A 22,416-nucleotide genomic window follows, 5' to 3' on the forward strand; every position below is an offset into this window, starting at 1 on the left:
GTGATGAGAAATCAACAGTGCTACTCCTGTGAGTTGAGGCTTTGGGTTCAAGTGTAGTTTGCGTCTATCAAAAGGGTTTGGCCTGCTGAAGGCTGTCATTGTTAATCGTGCTGATATGAAGAACAGAGCAATACAGTGACAAAATGTAGACTGCATACGTGTACCTGCTGCTGGCACCTTGGATTTCCTTCTCCTGAGGAAACCATCCTACTGGCCACAGCTAAAACATTTATTTCAAGCGGTGTCTAAAGGTTCAATAGCTAACTGGTGATGGGGAGGGCTCTGAGTTACTACAGAGAATTCTTTCTCAGTGTCTGCCTGCTGGGTCTTGCCCACATGCTGACAATCTAACTGATCACCAACTTTGGGATCAAGAAGTAATTTTCCCCCGGGGTCAGATTGACAGAGACCCTGGGAGGCTGTCATTCCTCTGCAGCATGGGGCCTGGGTCACTTGCAGATGGATTCTCAGTAATTTTAAGTTTTTAAACCATGATTTGAGGACTTCAGTAACTCAGCCAGAGGTTAGAGGTCTATTACAGGAGCGGGTGTGAGGTTCTGTGGCCTGTCATGTGCAGGAGGTCAGACTAGATGATCATGATGGTCACTTCTGACCTTAAAGTCTGACTCTGGGTCTACATTTCTGGAGAATGAAGCTCCTCTATTTATGCACAGAACAGCATAGGCAGGACCCATTTGACACTGTCCACACTGCAATGCCAATGTGCCTCCGTCCCATCCCGGAAGAATTACATCTAATTGTGAAAGGGTCCATCCAAAATTTGGTCTGCTAATACTGTCAACAACAATGCCAATTGGTTCCATTTGCAATTAGTTCCATTTGTAGTTTTGTGGTCTGGACACTTTTTTACAAGTAACTGAAGTGAAATCAAGTACCACATTTTATACATGCCAGCAAATTACTATCTAACGGGAAAGACTTTTTCACTTACTTCCAAATTAGGCTAAATTTGAGGCAATGATCCATAAAGGGGGAAGCTCTGTAATGCTAACAATACCCTGAACTATTCAGCCATAAGAACGTACAAATGGCCATACTGGGCCAGGCCAATGGCCCATCTAGTCCAATATCCTGTCTTCCGACAGTGGTTGACACCAGATGCTTCAGAGGAAAAGAATAGAACGGGGCAATTATTAAGTGATTCATCCCCAGTTGTCCAGTCCCAGTATCTGGCTTAGGGACATCCAGAGCCAGGGCCAGCTCCAGGCACCAGCATTCCAAGCTGGTGCTTGGGGCAGCAATCTTCAAGGCGCGGCAGTCCCTGTTGTTTTGCATCCAGCAGCGCGCCAAATTGCTGCTGTGTACTGCGGGGACAGTCCGTGTGCCCTTAGGGTGGCACGTGCATATCCGCAGTGGCTGCAATTCAGCAGCAGCTTCTATATTTAGCTGTCCATGGCGGCTTCAGCTAAACATAGAAGCTGCTGCCGAACTGCTGCTGCTGCTGAAACGTGCCTGCCGCCCTAAGGGCACATGGACTGCCCCTGCCATCTGCGGCGGCAATTTGGTGGGTTGCTTGGGGCGGCGAAAACTGTAGAGCCGGTCCTGTCCAGAGCATGGCACCCCTGACCATCTTTGCTAATGGCGACTGGTAGACCTATCCTCCATGAACTTATCTAATTCTTTTCTGAACCCAGTTATAGTTTTGGCCTTCATAACATCCGATGGCAATGAGTTCCATGGGTTAACTGTGCATTGTGTGAAGAAATACTTCCTTTTGTTTGTTTTAAACTTGCTGCCTATTAATTTAACCAGGTGACTCTGGATCTTGTGTTATATAAAGGAGTAAAGAACACTTCCTTATACAGTTTCTCCACATCATTCATTGTTTTATATACCTCTATTATATAACCCCTTAGTCGTCTTTTTTTCCAAGATGAACAGTCCTGTCTTTTTAATCTCTCCTCATACGGAAGCTGTTCCATACTCCTAGACATTTTTGTTGCCTTTCTCTGTACTTTTTCGATTCTATCTTTTTGGAGATAGGATTCCCAGAACTGCAAGCAGGATACAGGGTGTGGGTGTACCATGGATTTATATAGTGGCATTATGATATTTGCTGTCTTATTATCTATCCCTTTCATAATGGTTCCTAACATTCTGTTTGCTTTTTTGCCTTCTGGTGCACATTGAGTGAATGTTTTCAGAGAACTATCCATGAGGACTCCAAGATCTCTGTCTTGAGTGGTAACAGCTAATTTAGGCCTCATCATTTTGTATGTATAGTCAGGATTATTTTGAAAAGCTTCAAAAACAGACTCCAAGGAGAAACTGCTGAGCGGGAATTGATATGCAAACTAGATACAATCACCTTAGGTTTAAATAGGGACTGGAATGGCTGAGCCATTACAAACATTGAATCTATCTCCCCTTGTAAATATTCTCACACTTCTTATAAAACTGTCTGTACTGGGCTAGCTTGATTATCTCTTCAAAAGTTTTTTTTTCCTTACTTAATTGGCCTCTTAGAGTTGGTAGGGCAACTCCCACCTTTTCATGCTCTCTGTGTGTGTATATATATCTCCTCAATATATGTTCCATTCCATGCATCCGAAGAAGTGGGCTGTAGCTCACGATAGCTTATGCTCAAATAAATTTGTTAGTCTCTAAGGTGCCACAAGTACTCCTGTTCTTTTTGCGGATACAGACTAACACGGCTGCTACTCTGAAACCAGTCAGGATTATGTTTTCAAATGTGCATTACTTTGCATTTATCAACATTGAATTTCATCTGCCATTTTGTTGCCCAGTCACCTAGTTTTGAAAGATCCCTTTGTAACGCTTCACACTTTGAACTTAACTATCTTGAGTAATTTTGTATTATCTGCAAACTTTGCCCCCTCTAGGAATGAAAGCAAAGCTGCTGAAGTTACAAACACAGCAGCAAGTGCATAGCAACTATGGAAGAAAAGTTTTACAAAACAACTAAATAGAAAAAAATTACATTTAGAAAAGCAATGACATCAAAAATCCAACAGAAAGAAACTGACACAATATAAAATGTGAGTAAAGATGCTTGGGAATTTTTGAATAAAACATTTTTTCATCAGAAAACAATGATTCACTGAAACTGAATTGTTTTGTGTGAAAGGATCCATTTTGCCTAATTTTCCTGAACAAAAATTTTGAGAAAAAAGTTTCAGAATGGTTGAAACAAAATATGTTGACATTTCTCAAATGAAAAATTCTAATTTTGCAGGTCAAAACAACTTTTAGTTTTAAAATTTAAATTAATTATGCTACCAAAAAATGGCCATTATTGAAACTAAATGTTCTGAAATTTCCTTTGACCCAAACTGATTTTTTTTCAAATGTTTGGTTTGCAAAAAATGTTGCATTTCATTTGCATCCAAATTCAGGATGAGAATTTATATATATATAAAAATTTTCACTGGGTAGGAAAACCATTTCCTGCCTCGCAAAAAAGATGAATGCAATCCAGGGCTTCGTATTGCAGGCATCGTATCTTGGGTACTGACTGTTAGAGTTAGTTGAAACATGAAAAAGTATTTTCACAAAATATATATTAAAATGTTGAAGTTGTTTTCAGGTCGAAAAGCTCAAAATAGACCCTATATGGTGAATTTTTACATTTTTTTCTGATTATTTTTTTTTATTGGAAAGTTAATGAAATGGCTATTCAAATTTGGTTTTCAGTAAACTAAGCATACTTCTTTATGGAGATTCACTGTGGCTAAGATGGATGTGGGCTGAACATTACATAAATCCCAAATTTTTTTTGTGCTGCTGAAGAAAAGTGCCTGTAATCTTGATCACTAGAAAAATAGTGTAGAGGTCCTAATTCACTCTGACCAGTTGTGCATATCTAGTGGAGCAGCAGAGCACTGGAGGTGTGTAATAGGGGGATGGAAACTGAGGCTTGATCTACACTATACACTTATTTCGATATTACTAGATTGCTCAGGGATGTGAAAAATCCACACCCCTGAGTGACATAATTATACTGACCTTAACCCCCCTTGTGTAGACAACACTATGTTGGTGGAAGAGCTTCTCCCGCCAACATAACTACCCCCCTCTCATGGAGGTGGAGTTATTCAGCTGATGGGAGACTTCTCCTGTTGGCTGAGAGCATCATCACCTGACGTGCTGTAGCGGCGCAGATGCATCGGTGCAGGCGCACCAATGTAAATTTGTAGTGTAGACCTGTCCTGAAACTGAAGAGGGTTTGACCTGCTGGGAAAGGTGAAGGTCAAGTGGCTTTAAAACTTTCTTCATTCAAATGCTATTACTGGGGTGCTGAATCTGAGAATGTGCAAACAAAGCTGCAGATGCATTGCAAACAGAGTGCAAAATAGCCCCCCTTGTCTCAAGACACTTGTCAAACCAGCCAGTTAGCAGGAAATCAAAGGGGTTGTGACCCAGAAGTCATATATTAGGTAAATGGAGGAAGCAGGACCATGAGATCTGTCTGATAATAGCTCTGTTTCCACAACAGTTTCATTCTTAGGCTGATGCTACACATTTTGGTCTAGTTTTCAAGATATTATAATACGTGGATATCAAGATCAAAATGACTATAAAGGAGGGTAAATTAAGAGATTGGGCAGTAGCAGATAATGTTCAATGTGTGGAAATGTGACTGACGCTGCATGGAACATATTTTTTTCTTATGGAGAGGGGATTACTTGCTGTCTCCTACCACATCCTTTATATGAAGGACTCAGGTCCACTCTTTGGTTCTTTTGGATTAAATAATTCAGGCCAGATCCACCTCTACTCATTCTGCCTTTCTCAGTTCAATTTCCAATTAGTTTAAGGAAAAATTAAATACATTTTTCCCATTATAAAAAGTACGACATCTTAATGTATATACACCCACTTACCACTAGAGGGCATTATACACTTCATTAAATAGCAAACGGTCATGGATGTCAAAAATAAATTCACAGGAGATACTAGTATTAGAACTACAAGTTGTGTTCCCCAGTTTTTGGTTTTGTGTGAGCAAGCAGCCAGCTAGGAAGCTAGAGAAGAAGTCGTGCTAGTTTTAGGGTTTAGGGTTAAACAATTTGTCTTTTTTAAGGACAGATTATACAGGTGAACAGGATTTCTCATGCACTACATGTCAGTCTGGAGTTAGAATTGCTCTCATCCCTACATGGAGAAATATATTTCTCTGTTATAACATGACATGGCGGGTATAAAATTACACTGTATTGTACACATTAATTAAGATACACAGCTCTAGGCTTTACAATTCTACTCTGTTATTCCAGAAAGTGTCACTACTGTTTGACCAAATTCCAACCTATGTCAATAAGAGTGAAGGCTCATATCTGGATTCAGATCACATTCAAAATCCTTAATATTCAGAGGATACTCAAATCCCTGTAGATCATCCAGCTACGAATATCCTTTTACATAGGACTAGGGTGACCAGATAGCAAGTGTGAAAAATTGGGACAGGAGATGGGGGGGAATAGCAGCCCATATTAAAAAAAATAGCCTCAAATATTGGGACTATCCCTATAAAATTGGGACATCTGGTCACCCTACATAGGACCCTACCCAAGGCCCACTGGATCCTGGACCCCAAAATGGCTCCCTTCTAATTACAGTGATATTCCTGAGAGAAACGTGATGGTATTTACTTCCCCTTCAGATACAGCATAGTCAGAAAGCAGCTAAGATGACACCCTCAGGGAAAACCTCTGTTCATTGTGCAAGAGCAGTCAAAAAAGCAAACAAAAAGTTTCAATCTATAAAGACTAGATTGGGAAATAGTACTGAAAATATCATAATACCATGCTGTAAATCCATGGCACAGCTTCAGCTGGGATACTGGGTGCAGTTCTGGTGACCCGGTCTCAAAAATGATATAGCAGAAATGGTAGGGGGCAGGGGGCAGAGTGTCCAGAGATCGACAATGAGGATGTTGTGAGTTGTTGCCCCTTTAGTCCAAGCAATTAGACACTATTCAGGACCTTGCAGAGTTTGTTCCTGTTAAGTACGAGAAATCAGGGATATGAGCCAGCTGTATTTGGTGCAATATTAGTAGACAAAGTCTTGTTTCCTTGACCACTGTAGAAACAAGCACAACAGGCAGTTTCCTTGCTCAGAAATCCCCAGAAGCTCTGCCTCTGCTGCCTTTTAGGATCAGAGTCACTACTCTTCTCCAGGCTCTCTGTCTCTCACATACAGCAGCTGCAAAACCAATACCCTAGCAGCCCCTAGTCTGCAACTCCACATCTCATCCAGTTTAGCTCTGAGCTGCCTTGTGTTTTAGGCCGTTCCTCCATTGTTTGCAGCTGCTGAATTCTTTATGGAGGGACTTAACTGTTCATTCAGCTGAGTCTGAAAGAGTGCTTGGCACACCCATTCACTGTCAGGAGGGCTGTGATTGTCTTTTGATTGCTGCCATTTGCATCTTTTAGCATAACAGGAGGCATGGAAAAGAAATAAAGAAATGGAAAGCCTTCTGTATAAAAGCAATCAGAAAGATTGTCAGTATTGAGAGGAAGAGGCAGAGGGGATGTGACAAAGGTAAACAAAAGAGTGGCTGGTATAGAGCAGGGGGACAGGGTTCTCATTCCTTGTTTCTCATAATACAAAATCATGGGGTAATTTAATGAAGTTGAAAGGCAACAAGTTTTCAACTGATAAAAGGAAAGACATTTTTACGCATCACACCATTAACATGCCACGAGATATCTTTGAGGCTGAGAGCTTCAAAAAGATTACAGAGAACAAAAATGGCCACAGTGGCACACACTAGGATTAAAAGAAAAACACAAAGCCTCGTGATTTGGGTCATAAAACATCTAATTGATGGCGATTAGGAAGACATTTCCCTTTTAGGCCCAATTGTCTACTACAGGCTTTTTTGAGCCTTCCTCTGACACATCTGCTACTGCTCACTGTCGGAGAGAGGATAACTGATGGACAATGGTCTGATCCAGCATGCAGTTCCTATGTTCTCGTTTCTAATATAAAACCCTTTAAGAATTAAATCTTGAACATTCTACAAGGATTTTTATTCTGTTTGTTATAGTGAATCTTGTAATCTCTAAATCTCACTGGCAAGAGACATTTTCTTCCTCTAGGGCTCTGACCCCTCAATAGCTCTACCAGGCCCCTTCCTACATGGGTGTCTAGTGTATGAGGAGAGGAAGATCAAAGAAACTGCAAGGCTGCTACAGGAAGGAGTGTGTGAGAAGAACCTGCCGCAGGGGACACCTGGCAATGACCCAGGAGTCACTATGAGAAGACTGGATTTTCGTCAGTAAAACGTTTGTCATTCGGGGGTGTGAAAAAAAAACACACACATCCCCCAAACAACAAAAGTTTTACTGGCGAAAAGCACCAGAGTGAACAGCACTTTGTCAGCAGGAGAGCTCTCTTCTGCTGACAAAGAACAGCTACGCTACACACCTTTTAGCAGCACGGCTGTAGTGGCACAGCAGCGTCACTAAAAGGTGTGTAGTGTAGACACAGCCTAAGTCAGAGGGACATTATATTTAACAGATTTTACTGTTGATATGTACAGTTTCTGCCAAGAATTGCATCACAACAAACAGTAAATATTTCTCCAAAATCTAACTGCCTAGTTATCAGTCAGTTTAAAGACCCTTGTAAGACAATTTGTAATAGTGTCATCTGATGATTCCCAGTTATGTTACACATTACTCTTCAGAAGCAGTTGCTAACCCATTTGCAGATCTACACGGCTTCTTCCTTGACTCCGTTTGCTTGGCTCTGCCTTTTATTCTACATCAGTGCCTTACAGGTACTTACCCCCCACCCCACCATACACACAAACTTCAGCATAATGCTGTTCTGTTAAGTTCATTGGAGAATATTTGGAGGTCCTTTTATTCACTAAGGACTAGCAGGACTTGAACCTGCATTGGCAGAGCCACCAGATACCAACACTCAGCAGCAGCTGTAACCCCCTACGACCTGCAACCCACAGCAGGACATCCCATACCAGAGACATGATTGACAGCTGCCTTGAAGGCTCCTGATCGGCCCCCCTTAACCCTACCTACATGCACAGGACATACCAGGAAGTGTCCAGGCAACAATATGGATTACCAGTGATTGAGCTTCCATGACAAACACTACTCCGGATCTCCCAGCATTGGCTTTGGCTCTGACATGGATTTTGATCCTCGCTTTGAACGTGGAAACTTTGACACAATTCTGACCTCTGGTACTGACCTTGGCCTAGAAACCAGACCTCAAGCTGCTCGAGACCTGCCTCAGGATCCAGACAATTTCTTTCTACAAAATCCCAGCCTTCTCAGGAATTCTGTTTGCCTACTGCTAGTGCAGGTTTGATGAGTTCTGCCCTGGACATCATCAAATCAATGATAGCATTCTCATGAGGAAGTGGAAATATGATATCAAGTTAACTAGGTATTTTTTTCTGCAGGAAGGGAAAATATAGATGACTGTTAAAGTTGTTTAATTTAGGAACGTTGAAGAGAGGTTGTTTACCTGTATATTCTTCTTCTCCTTTCACCAACAGAATCTATTTTATTTACTAATAGACATGAAACAATAATGCCAGTGGCTTGGATATGAATGGTACCTGCAGGTACAAACTGGATTAGATATTTAACCCAGTGATATTTTTGCTCACATGTACATGGCTGATCTGACTGTCTATTTGATTGTAAGATAGAATTTTCCCATAGGTCATGTTGGCTCACAGAAAATCTTTGGCTTCCAAGAACAGGCCTGAAGAGACACACTCTTCCAATCATTTAGTCCTTGTCCCTGTATGGCAGAAGCTTCCACTCCTGGAATGATGACCAGTGCCTTAGCAGAGGTGTATGGCATTAAGGTTCTGGAAGATACCTTGTGGACTGACTGTGGTAAATGTCATGAAGTGGAACAAGCCAAGCACAGCTCACTTTGGGCTTGTCTACATCAGAAAGTTGCAGCGCTGGTGAGGGAGTTACAGCGCTGCAACTTAGGAGGTGTACACATCTGCAGGGCACCACCAGCGCTGCAAACTCCCTGTTTGCAGCGCTGGCCGTACTCCCGTTTTTGTCTCGGGTGTAGAGGATCCAGCACTGGTGATCCAGCGCTGGTAATCAAGTATAGACACTTACCAGCGCTTTTCTTGACCTCCGTGGAATAAGCAGGTATCCCAGCATACCTGAGGAAGCCTCTGGTAATCAAGCTGGTCTCCTTCCCCGGCTTGCTCTCGCGTTCCCCGAACCCCGAGCAAGCAGGTCTCCTTCCCTGCGGTTTGCAGGGTGGTTCCGGGAACGCGAGAGCAAACCGGGGAAGGAGACCAGCTTCGCCGCGGTTTGCTCTCGCGTTCCGCGAACCACCCTGCAAACCGCAGGGAAGGAGACCTGCTTGCTCGGCGGTTCGGGGAACGCGAGAGCAAACCGGGGAAGGAGACCAGCTTCGCCGCGGTTTGCTCTCGCGTTCCCCGAACAAGCAGGTCTCCTTCCCTGCGGTTTGCACGGTGGTCGCGGAACGCGAGAGCAAACCGCGGCGAAGCTGGTCTCCTTCCCCGGGTTGCTCTCGCGTTCCCCGAACCGCCGAGCAAGCAGGTCTCCTTCCCTGCGGTTTGCAGGGTGGTTCGCGGAATGCAAGAGCAAACCGCGGCGAAGCTGGTCTCCTTTCCCGGTTTGCTCTCGCGTTCCCCGAACCCGAGCAAGCAGGTCTCCTTCCCTGCGGTTTGCACGGTGGTTCGCGGAACGCGAGAGCAAACCGCGGCGAAGCTGGTCTCCTTTCCCGGTTTGCTCTCACGTTCCCCGAACCCGAGCAAGCAGGTCTCCTTCCCTGCGGTTTGCAGGGTGGTTCGCGGAACGCGAGAGCAAACCGCGGCGAAGCTGGTCTCCTTTCCCGGTTTGCTCTCGCGTTCCCCGAAACCCCTTGAAGCCGCCCAACAGCGCTGCAGTGTGGCCACATCTAACACCACTTGCAGCGCTGGTTGCTGTAAGTGTGGCCACTCTGCAGCGCTGGCCCTATACAGCTGTACTAATACAGCTGTAACAACCAGCGCTGCAAAATTTTAGATGTAGACATGGCCTTTGTCAGCTGGGCTTCTGAGCTGCTTTCCTAGGAGCATCAATACAGCCCTAATAATGTATTTTAACCTGAAATGGTTCCTGGGTCTGGACAGGTTGGCCTGTAAGGAAGTTCAGAACCTTCTCGTAACTTTTTTTGCTGTGTTTAGCATTGACGTAAACCCCTAAAAGGTACAATATAATATAGCTCCTTTCTGGCAAGCCTGTATTTTCACTTTCTAGCCAGCAGGTGTCAGTGGTAGACTCAAAGAAAAAGAAAAGTTGAGATCAAAATTATGCCTGCCTGTATCCGCAGAAAATCTGTAAAGAAAAGCACTGATGTATTGCTCTCTTTACCCTCCTCGACTCAAATTTTAGTGGGTTGTGCTGGCTGGTGCTGAGGAAATTCAGAAGGAAACAACATTTTCCTAAATAGCTTTGAATAGACACAAGTTTCTTACTGTACTACATATAGGAACATACACAGCAGTAAAGGAGGTAGGACTGGAAGAGACCTCCTGAGTCATCACACCCATCCCCTGCTATCACAGGCTCTGCCCTCAGATAATCCTATTCATAAATGTATCACCTGAATTAGCCTTTACCCCATTCGTGAATAATATGGAACTGAAAACTGGTAAGTGTAACTTTAAATGACTGTCAGATCTTGTTTGATTCCTCCGTTAACAAAGCTGTAATTGAGGATTTATCACTGTGCATAAGTCCTGAGTCATGACTTTCCCCCTTTGCAGACTGCTACATGCCACCCTACTTGTACACTCATTTTTTATCACTGTTAAGATTATTAAAACAATCCCTAATTTCCCCTTTGCCTCACCAAAGACTGAAAGCTATTTAAAGGAACCAATTAACTCATTTAAGTTCTAGTCTTCAGTTAATAGCATAGTTTATTTTGATACCATAGTGCCTGAACATTTTCAGTTACCATAATCCATTGCCTCGGTAGGGGGGAAAGCTATCACTCAAGTAAAAATGCCACATCTCATTCAGTGTCAAATAAAAAATGATCTTTTGAGCCCTGTACCTCCTGATTGTTTCACAGCCCACTGGATTGTCACACAATGTTGGACCACTTGCACCTATCTCTGCGTGTACACATCAATCATCCACTGGTTCCAGGAAAGCAAGTTATAAAAATTGGCAGGCAACCCCAAACAATCCTGGGTGAATCATTTCAGACCTTCCTTTGTTCAGAGGGAAACACAAGGGGACAATGGACAGATGTCAAATTCTAAAGGGCAGCATCCCCACAGATCACCAGAATTCATAAGCTGTCCTCTGCCCTGTGCTGGAGACCCATCAACACATGAATTTCTCCCACACACGGCTCTCTCTCCTTCCTTTGTATTTCTGTGGAATGATGTCAGACTGAAGTGCTTTCTTTCACAGCAGTGAAAAACACACACACAGACACAGCCTATCCCACACTGAAAAGAAAGAAAGGTGGTTACCAAATGATGATAGAGGGGGGAAATGTGCATTTTAATAAGTAATTTTTTCTTTATTAAACCATTATTAGATTAAATTGTGATCTGAGCAGGAATGGGACCAGGAGATTCTTAAATAAAGGCCATGATACTTGATAGTGAACTGGAGAGCTAGAACAAAACTGGAACGTCAGATCCAACCCCCCTTCAATTTTCACAAGGAGGTTGTCAGTCAGAGTCCATGAATTCAAACCTGCCCCATAAGAGTGATTCTGACTCAGATCTTACACTGGAAGGGGCCAATTTTCCACTCCTCAGTCAAAATCTCATGGGAAAAGCTGCTTTCAAGAGAATTTGGTCCAAGATGGAGGAAATCACACAAAATTGGTGAGATTTCCACCATTCAGTCACTCTAAGCAAGATTTCTGCTGTTTCTGGCTGCTATTGTTTGAGAACAAATTGTGAGATTCCAATGCCATTTAAGCCCTGCTTGGCCTGAGACCAAAACTCTAGCTAGCCCTAAACCTAATTTCAATGTACAAATGAGCCCTGCCTCTGGCCATGTCTAGTTAAATACATCTTGAATAGTGGAGGCACAAGTTACATGCCAATTTATTCCAAGTTAATGCAGTGGCATCACTACCACAACCATAATGAAACAACTTGACTAGTATGAGCAAAGTGCAGCAGCATGCTTAGCATGACAATGCATTAAGTGTGACTACTCATAGACTTTAAGGTCAGAAGGGACCATTATGATCATCTAGTCTGACCTCCTGCACAATGCAGGCCACAGAATCTCACCCACCCACTCCTGTAACCAACCCCTAACCTACGTCTGAGTTATTGAAGTCCTCAAATTGTGGTTTGAAGACCTCAAGCTGCAGAGAATCCTCCAGCAAGTGACCCATTCCCCATCTTGCAGAGGAAGGCAAAAAAACATCCCTTGCCCTGGAGGAAAATTCCTTCCTGACCCCAGATATGGCGATCAGTTAAACCCTGAGCATGTGGGCAAGACTCACTAGCCAGACACCCAGGAAAGAATTCTCTGTGGTAACTCAGATCCCACCCCGTCTAACTTCCCATCACATACCACTGGGCATACTTACCTGCTGATAATCAAAGATCAGTTGCCAAATTAATTGCCAAAATTAGGCTATCCCATCATAACATCCCCTCCATAAACTTATCACGCTTAGTCTTAAAGCCAGATACTCCATACCTATTACTGTTTGTAAGGAGGTTGGGGCGGTTTCTGTATGTACAGTAATATCTTGTTACCATGTTACAGTTCATTACATGTAGATCCTTTGTAAATTCCTGTGTTGAAGCACTTCAGTCAAGTCATGTGGTTTGAGAGATTTACAGGAAAGCTAATTCAGTTCCTGTTGAAGGACTGAGGATGTATGTCCATCCTTTGAGTATAACACCTGCTCTGTGAATCTAGGCAGAAGACTGGAACAAAGTTGAATATTGCAGAATGGTGTAGGCAAACATTCCTGTTCTGAATGATTCATGGATTCAACCATGTTTGCATCCCTTGTTATTTACCATTCACTATAAATGGGTTTGTTTTTCACATAAATGTTTGGGAAATGGCTGTTCTTTGTACAAACACTTGTATTCATGTGTGACCAAAGGTATTTATGTCAGAGCAAGAAAATGTGTTGTTCCTCGTTTGTTATTCCTTGCTTGTTTTTTAATAGTCGTAGTTATCTTGTTTTAAAAAGTGTTTCAGTCGTCCAATCCAAGAGAGGAAATAATGCTTCAGATTACCAGTCCCACACCATGAACAAAGAGTGGAAGTGAACAGTGCATTAACAACCTTATAGTCCGAAATTTGTTCGCAATAAACTGTTTTGTTGAATCTTTTCACTTTATACAACATTAAGAACATAGGAAAAGCACATGGACACATCTTGGTTCCAAATTACCACATTTACTAAACTAGCTACATATACACACTGCTGCTCTCTCAAGTTCTTGTGACTTCAGCAGAAGTCCACAGGGAGACCTATGAGAGGGCTCCTAACTATTTAAAGGGATACTACCCAATTCCTATATACTACATATTTGCCAAATAATTCTGAATGACAAATAAATAGGCTTGTTCAAAATCCTCACCCAAAGATTCCTGCTATCTTGGACTATAACTGCATTTAGAAGAGATAATTTGACTGATTTTTAATGGCTGCAATATCCTTCCTGGTTCTTTTTTAAACAACTGCTCACACCCAACCCAGCCCTTTCCCACAGCCACTAAACAATCTCAGCCTTTCCCCCTGGGATGTACAGTTTATTCTAAATTGGTGTTATAGGGAAGAGACAAGATGGATCTAATGTGTAATCTGTTTCAGATATTAAATGACAACCCAAAAGATGGGCAACTGCTTTTCACTGGAGGATTCAGCTGTCTGGATAGGAAATTTAATGAATACAAAAGGGCATCAAATTCCTCTTTTTTCAGTCTTGACCTAATATCTATGCGAACCTTCATCCAATTGGGTAGCATAACATTGCTTCCCAGTGATACTTGCTTTAGCTTAAACTCAACTAGTCTCCTCTTACATGGCTTTATACAGAGGTTTCTCACTGACTCTAGGTAACTTGTTTCTCCATATGAAATGTGTTACTGAGGAGTGCCACTTCTCTGAAATCTTATGTTAAGAATCTCTATTGAAAGGACTTAACATATAAAAACTGTAGGAAATGGCATACTGGATTAGATGAATGGTGTTCCTATTGTTGGGTCTAAACTTTTGGTGAACTTTGGGGAGCCAAAACACACCCAGACTGGCCGTCTCTGCATAATCCTTTCTGAACCCTTTATCGAACAAAGCACTGACCTGCAAACTACTCATGACACCCCCCTTTATTAAGTAGCCATTAGCCTTTATCTCTATGCATTTACTTGTTAAACTTGCTTTTCCTGTAAAATCTTGATTGATTATGCATGACCATTATCTTTTGTTAATCACTTTGTTTACTTCTGTGTATAAATATTGATGCTCACCCCTAATAAAGGGGCCACACTTAATCCAAAGCTTTTTAGAGCTAAGGATAGTGTGAGCCCGTTGATCAACGCATTGGTGTCTGGTCTCTGACAGAATTGTGTGCCCCATACCAACTCCGCACGAACTCGGGTGCTGGAGAGGTGAGTGAGGACTTGCTTTATTACCTAACAATTTGGGGGCTCGTCCGGGATTCCTTCTGGTGCGGTACCTCTGTCCAGTGGTCAGACCACTCATATATGAATTGGCAAGGCGCCACAGGAGATTTCTCCCAGCCAATTCAATATTGAGGGGTCGTGTACTGGACAGCAGGGTAAACGCCAGTTGGAGGGCTCCTGTCAGACACCATGGGTCAAGGGACTAGCGTGCCTCTTGAGAGTCCGTTGGGGATTGTAAATAAGTTATGGAACGAAGGGAAACTCCCAGTACAGACAGGAATGTCTAGGAAGAAGTTGTACACACTATGTGTAAGGAATTGGACTGGGTATACCGCGGTATTGGCCGACCCGGAGATGAGGTGGCCTTCGTATGGCTCTTTCGAACAGGCTGCCTTAAGAGGAGTAAAGAGCCGGATCGAAAAAGACCATCCGGGACAGTTATGTTAATGGTTTTGTTGGGACACAGCAGCAGAGCTGTGGAAATCTTTAAAAATTATGGCAGTCAGGTACTCTCCCGAGAGTGAACCCCCTCCAGGTTATTTCGATGAAGGGTGTAGACCACGGCGTGTTTTGACTCGTCAGCTGGTCCCCTCTGCACCTGCCCCTATTCCTCCGCAGGGGGACTCTCTCCATGTAGCAGAGGGGAATCTGCAGAATCCCAAATTGGAATTTCTGCAGAAGGATGAGGAGGAAATGGAGGGGCAAACCTCGGGAGGAGTAGTTACTAGGCTAATGTCCAAACAGATACAGCAGGGTGCATGCCCCCCCCTGAGGATAGCCCAGAGGATGTCCCCGTCAAATCTCTTGCGAGTAATAAAAGTATAGTTAGAGAGATGCCTTTACAGGTGCACCACCAGCTCAGCCCATTCCCCAGGCCTGGATCAACTACGGGAAACAGCAGCAGCTGCAGCAAACTCAGCCTCCTCAATGACGGTACCCCGGGGGCGAAGACAAACAATGTGATGGTCTTATTTCCTTAATGTCTTTAGCCGGCTCCTTTCTCACTTTCTCCCCTCCCAGCAAAGAGCCTCGTTTAACCCTTTCAGTCCAGGGACTGCCTGTCTCTTTCCTCATTGATACTGGGGCTACTTTCTCTCTTTTAAATCATGCCCCCTCTCCCTGGCTATCCTCTGAGGTTAAAACTGCGACTGGGGTGGAGGGCAACCCACAGTCTCTGGAACTCACTTTGCCTTTGAATGTTGTTTATGCTGATAAATGTTTTCCTCACCGTTTTCTTTTTTCCCCAGCTTGTCCGATCCCTTTGATGGGCCGGGATTTACTCTGTAAGCTTGAGGCTACTTTAACCTGCACTCCTGAAGGGGTAGGATTATTGATGACAGTGTTAGGAGATTCGGCCCCTACTCAGGGTAATTGGGAAACACCCCCCTCTCTCTCCCCTGACCTCACTGACTTGCCTCCAACCCTCTGGGGAATTTCTGACACTGATGTTGGCCTGCTCCTTTCGGCAGAGCCCGTAAGGATTCAGGTGAAGCCTTCCTTAACCCCCCCGTCAGTCCCTCAATACCCCCTGTCGCTGGAAGCCCGGGAGGGCATCCGCCCCATTATCGAGGGATTCATTGCACAAAAGCTAGTCCGCCCTCAGCGCACTCCCTGTAACACCCCTATACTGCCTGTCAAAAAGCCTCCTAAAAAGGACGGAGACCCTGTTCGTTGGCGCTTTGTACAGGATCTACGAGTTGTTAATCAGTATGTGGTCCCTCTTCATGCAGTAGTTCCTGACCCAGCTACTATCATCAGCCAAATTCCCTGGGATGCTGAGTGGTTCACTGTTATTGACTTAAAATCAGCTTTTTTTCAGCATTCCTGTGCACCCAGACTCTCAGTATCTCTTTGGTTTCACCTGGGAGGGACAAAGTTATGTCTGGCAACGACTCCCTCAAGGCTACAGAGACAGCCCCACGATTTTCAGCCAGTGCCTCCGCCACGACTTGGAAGGTTTCACCAGTCTGCAGGGATCCACATTGGTCCTATACGTAGATGACATCCTATTAGGTAATCGCGAAAAAGCTGCCCTCCGCATCGATGGTAAGGCACTTTTATTATACCTACACACCAGAGGCCACAAGGTAGACCCTAAAAAGATTCAGTGGGTCTCACAAAAGGTCCGATATCTGGGCTTCCTGTTAACCCCAGAGGGAAGACAGATGAACCCAGCCCGCATAAAGACTATTCAAAACTGCCCTCTACCGAACACCAAGAAACAACTTCGAGGTTTCTTAAAATTAATTGGCTTCTGTCGCCCCTGGTTGCCGTCCTGCGGGGAGTTAAGCAAACCGCTCCACCGACTCACTGCTAACCTTGCTCCTGACCCTTTGTAGTGGTCCCCGGACACTATTCAAGCCTTTCAGTTACTCAAGGACAGTGTGGCCTCCTCCATGTCTCTCCGTCCCCCCAATTACAGCAAACCCTTTCACCTTTTTGTCCACGAGAGGGGCGGAATTGCTAGTGGTGTCCTTACCCAGCTGAGCGGGCCCCACCATTTCCCGCTTGCTTTTTACTCTCAGCAAATCGACCCTGTCGCTCAGGGAACCCCATCCTGCACCCGGACTCTGGCAGAAGCTGCCCTGCTATTACAGTATCCTGCCTCTGACAGTGGTCAATACCAGATGCTTCAGAGGAAAGTGTAAAATCCCTATAACAGAGCATTATGAAATAATCTACTCATCTAGGAAATTTCTTCCTAAACTAAGGCAATTAGTGATTGACTCACATCCTTAAGAGTAAGAGTTTGTATCACTCATAATTGCTTGCCCTATGTAATATAACTGTGGATATTATTAGTCATGCATGTCAAACCTCTTTTGATCCCACCTACCCTCTGGTCTCATTGAAATAGTGGAGCATGGAGTTCTACATGTTGATTATGCATGGTACAAAAAGGAAATGTCCTTTTATTAACTTTAAATTTGATTGTTTTTAATTTGTTTGTGTGCCTCGTATTTTTTTTCCAGTCCTTCTTCAAATAATAAAATGTGTTAAACTATGACAGGAATATACATGGGCTGAGAACAACACAGCTCACAGCAGAGATATTTTGAGAGAATTACCTCAAGTCCTTTGCCATACAAAAGCATTGTTCTAAAACAAAATGCAAGATACAAGTCTTTAGGAGGAGGCTCAGTGCTACTTTCTCTGATTTTCTTAAGGAACAATAGGCTAAATAAAACCCCTCTCAACAATCCCACTTCCCGCCTTTTTCCCTCAACACCTCTTAGTACCCCCAGCTCAAACTGCATGATAAGCTAATGAGTCAAGCTTTTATAACCTCTCCCATTTCACTCATAACTTTCTTAAAAGGGCTCTCCCCTTTAAAAAGTTCACTTTCCATTACTCTCCTCCACCCCAATCATGCAAAACCCCAGACAGCTGAGTCATCCCTTGCCTCGTGATTGCAGTGCAGGCTTGTTATAAAAGGATCTCACAAAGGGCCTTCTGTTGCTTAAGAGAACAGTTTTTGGTAGTTCTCTTAGAAGAAGGTAAGTATGAATTAAGTCACAACCTGGGATCTAATAAACACCTTGGCGTCTTTTTTAATAGTGATAATAGTATGACCAACCTCAGGTGTACAAACATTATGGCTCAAGCCTAAAAAACTATGATTTAAACCTTTTTTTTTTTCTTTCTGTTGTTTGGATCTTTGGGATACACTTGGGTCACTTTTCAAGCTTTCCTCTGCAACCATGATGGCTACTAAGCAGCTATTTTTCTTTTTTAAATGAGAGTTGAGATTCTTGAATAATTATACAATTCCAGGAGCTGGGGCTTCAAGCAAATTCTTGGATAAAATCCTGTTCCTACTGAAGTCAATGGCAAACATCCATTGACTTCAATGGATTTCACCCCAAATATTGTGAGGGTCACCATGAAATTATGAGTTGGAAACACTGTTTAGAAACATTCTATTTCTCCTGTGTCTGTGCTTCTAGGGAACACTTGTATTTCTTCCATGGACAGACTCATCAGTCCATTCACTTAAAGGTGGGAAAAACTCTCAAACTATTTGAGAAGGAGTGATGCTTTGCTGTATTATAAATCCATATTTCTTTATGTTTTCAAAAGTAAGGCAATTTTTTTTTTTAAAACCCATGTTTTTCTAGCTTGGGAAGAAGACTATTAGGAATCACAGATAGGATGAAAGCCCAGATCCTGCAGGGAGTTCCATGAGGGCAAATCTTGGCCTCCTAGGGTGACCAAATGTCCAGATTTTTATAGGAACAGTTCTGATTTTTGGGTCATTTTCTTATATAGGCTCCAATTACTCCCCCACCCCATCCCAATTTTTCACATTTGCTGTCTGGTCACCCTATGGCCTCCTGACTTTAATGGAGAGCTGCATGAGTGCCGAGCTCTGTGCATGCAGAACTCCTTGAGGAACTAGGGATTTAGGGTTAGATCTACAAATGGACTTAGGTGCCTAAGTCCAACATTTAGGAGTCACTGGGATCCTTAAAACCCAGACTCAGCTCTGCCAACTGACTCTCTAAGTAGTAAATCTGCTGGGACAATCCCATAGGGGTCTACATTTCTGGTGCAGGTGTGCAGAACACCCTCAGGATGCAAGACTGTTCAGAGCCCTAGCTCTTGCCTAATGCCTATTGAGATTCTCAAACTAGGCATTCCCCTGGTTCTCTCACCTGTGGGTCAAGATCTGGTAAGTGTTCTCTGAGCATCAAATTGGGCCCCCCACAAAGGACAGCGAAAGGCAAGTAGATCAGTAATTTTGGGGGTTGGCTGGTAGGGTGAGTCCTGCCCTTCTGGTGAAAGAATGTACCTCAATGTAGCAATCAGGTTTGGCTGATTTGATCCCTGGTGTCCCCTATCCCAGGCAAGTGCCCTGACCAGCAGGCTTTTGGGTATTCTACCATAAATGCCTTTCAAATCATCCTATTGAAACTGCTCCAAGTTTGAATGAATAATTAAATATTGGTGGAGGCAGGGAGTAGAACTGATTTTCCCCCTATACTTACAGGGTGTGCCCTAACCACTGGGCTATAAAGACAACCTCATTCTTGTTTTTTCTCTGTCTCTGGTCCACCTTGGCAGAGAGTGGCTAGCTTAGGTGACTTTCTGCTCAGCTTGCTGGCTTCTAAGGATGCCATTCTTAGGCATCTAACTCTCCCCATGTGTTGTACAAGGAGTCTGGGCACCTAACTTGAAGCTGAACCTTCCACACCATGGTAGGGTACCTAAAAGTTAGGCTCTGCCACACTGACTGTTGTAACATCCGAGTCCCTTTGTGAATCTAGGCCTAAAATTCTGCAGTGTATTTAGGCGCCTAGCTCCCACATATTTTAGCCCCTCACCCTTCATTCGTAAAACTATTCAGGATAAGGGTCTGCCATTTTCATTAGCCTTTGAGGTACTGTGTGAACCTATAGAGTAAATGAAATAGTAACAGTGTTTTGGGGGGGGCCAGGCCCCGAATAATTGGTAATATGGCATGGGGTTAAAAGTTTACATTCTCAGGCCTGCCATTGCCCTCGAAGTACCCCTTAGATTAATCAATATGTTCCTTTAAAGCTAGCAAGAGTACATGTAGTCATTTATCATTTTCTTTTGTTCTTTTGTTTATAGTATAAAATGTAATCGAGCAAAGGGGGGCTCTGTAGTGTGGGTAAAGGATATAGTTTAATTAAAGGATCCAGTACTTAATGAATTGTAAATGATGAATTGTGGCACCTGTAAGCATCTTTGTAAACAAGTGGGGTATATAAGGTGGGGAAAAGGATAGTGATTTGTGCATGATCTGAGATTTTACATCTCCTTGCACCTTATTTGACTCAAATAAAGATACTTGCTTCTCCACTCCAGTGTGGTCATTGGGGATACGCACACCGGGCAAACGAACCCCAACTGTTGCATCCCCTGCAACAACAGGATGATTGTTCTGTTGCATCATTTATTACTAAAGAGAAACAAGAGGCGGGGAAGGGGATAAAGTTAAGGGTGGTGCTGAGACCTATGCACATTTTTCTAGCCTTTATGACTGTGCAAGTTTTATTTACCAGGACAATGTTCTATATTTTGGCTTTCAATATTGTTCACCTTAAATCAGAGTGTAATTAGTTTAATGAAGGGTTGTTAGATGGTTGTTTTCTGGGAATAGCATGGTGCTCTTAAACAACACTAAACTGTTTAAATTAACCCATGCTGATAAGCTTTTAAAAAATATAGTGGCTGACAAATGTGACAGTGTGGGTTATAAACAGAGATGGGATCTAATTAACATTGCACTTGACATTTTCAGTATATGTTATAATGAACTAACTGTAGCTTTTAGAGAGAGTTGTTTTTCTCTCCACTTCTTTTGTTCCTGAATAACTGGGTTACAATTGAGAAAACACATATGTACAAAGCAGATTGAACTAAAACATATACTGTGTATTTTCCTTTGGAAATGACTCTCATTCTATAATAATGTCTCCTTTGTTTAGCAAGTATTGTTACACATTATATATCATAGGTACCATGGTAGTAATTAAAGGCCCAACAAAGAATTAGGACCCATTTGTGTTGGGTGCTATGTGCATATCCCTTCTCCAATGACCTTTTAGTATCAATAATTACAGATGGCTAACAAACAAGGGGAGAATAAATTAAGTGACTGTCATGACAAGTGTAATCAGCAGCAATCTCAGCACGCTCACTGTGTAGCCACTGTTAACGATTTTATGTTTTGTTTGCAGTGTAATTGTCTCGTAGGCATCTGGACAGATGTGAGTTGAAGGGGAATAATGTTATCGCTTCATGGTATATGTTTAGTCTGCATGTTTGGTCACATGTAAATACTAGCTATTAACAACAATTTATCCAACTAATTTAGCTTTCCACTCCATTAGCAAATTATCCAAATTTGGAAGAATCTGTATGTTCATCATGGCTGAGCAAACACTCCAGGCAAACAAATTACAGCCCCTAGATTTTCTTGACTAGGTTTTAATAATTTACTATTCATCGTGTGTGATGGCTCAGTCATGTGAGTAATATGGTAATTTTTCTTCTCTGGGCTTGGGTGATTCTTTAAAAAACAGGGCAAGCACTTCTAGCATGAATGCCCATATTTGCATGTGAATGCCCTTGCTCACACATGACTATAGATCAAGAATGGCCCTTCTCCACAATTGTCTGAGCAGCCACCCATTTATGCAAGTGTTTCTGAACAAGTAATACAGAAAAAGGGGTGTGAACACTGACAAATAAAAAAGAGATTCAGAATTTAGGGAATTTTTCTTATTTTCCTATGATTTTCTGTGTTGTTCAAAGATCCAGATAATGAGCAATGGAATAGATAATAGCTTCCAAAATATAAAACAATGCCATCTGGCAGCTTATCCTTTCTTCAGAGGTGACAAATGAGTCACTGGCTGTGAGACTGATGGAACTGAAATTGTTGTAGAAAAGAGCACAGCAAAGCCTGAAGTATGACAAATACTGTGCTACTTTTCTCTTTAGCCCTCATGCTGTAAATTCATATTACAAGACATAACATTTCTTCCATGATTAGAACTTTAAAGTCAATGGAGTTTGCAGGGATAGGTTCTAAGTTAGTGACTCTTTTGGCTAGATTCTCTGCTGGTGTGACTCCATTGACTTCAAAGGAGGACTCGGCTTTGTGCCTTTTAAATATGGCTCTAAACAGAGTGCAATGTACAAATGAACTACTCCAGGGGGGCCAGTGAGAAGCAACGTGCCTCAGACACCCTCTGAGCTAGTCCCAGGGATCCCCTCTTTTGCTAATGGGGTGAGATTGGGGAGAAACTTGCTA

This window comes from Gopherus flavomarginatus, chromosome 1, assembly GCF_025201925.1.
Source record: "Gopherus flavomarginatus isolate rGopFla2 chromosome 1, rGopFla2.mat.asm, whole genome shotgun sequence".
Classification (NCBI taxonomy): domain Eukaryota; kingdom Metazoa; phylum Chordata; order Testudines; family Testudinidae; genus Gopherus; species Gopherus flavomarginatus.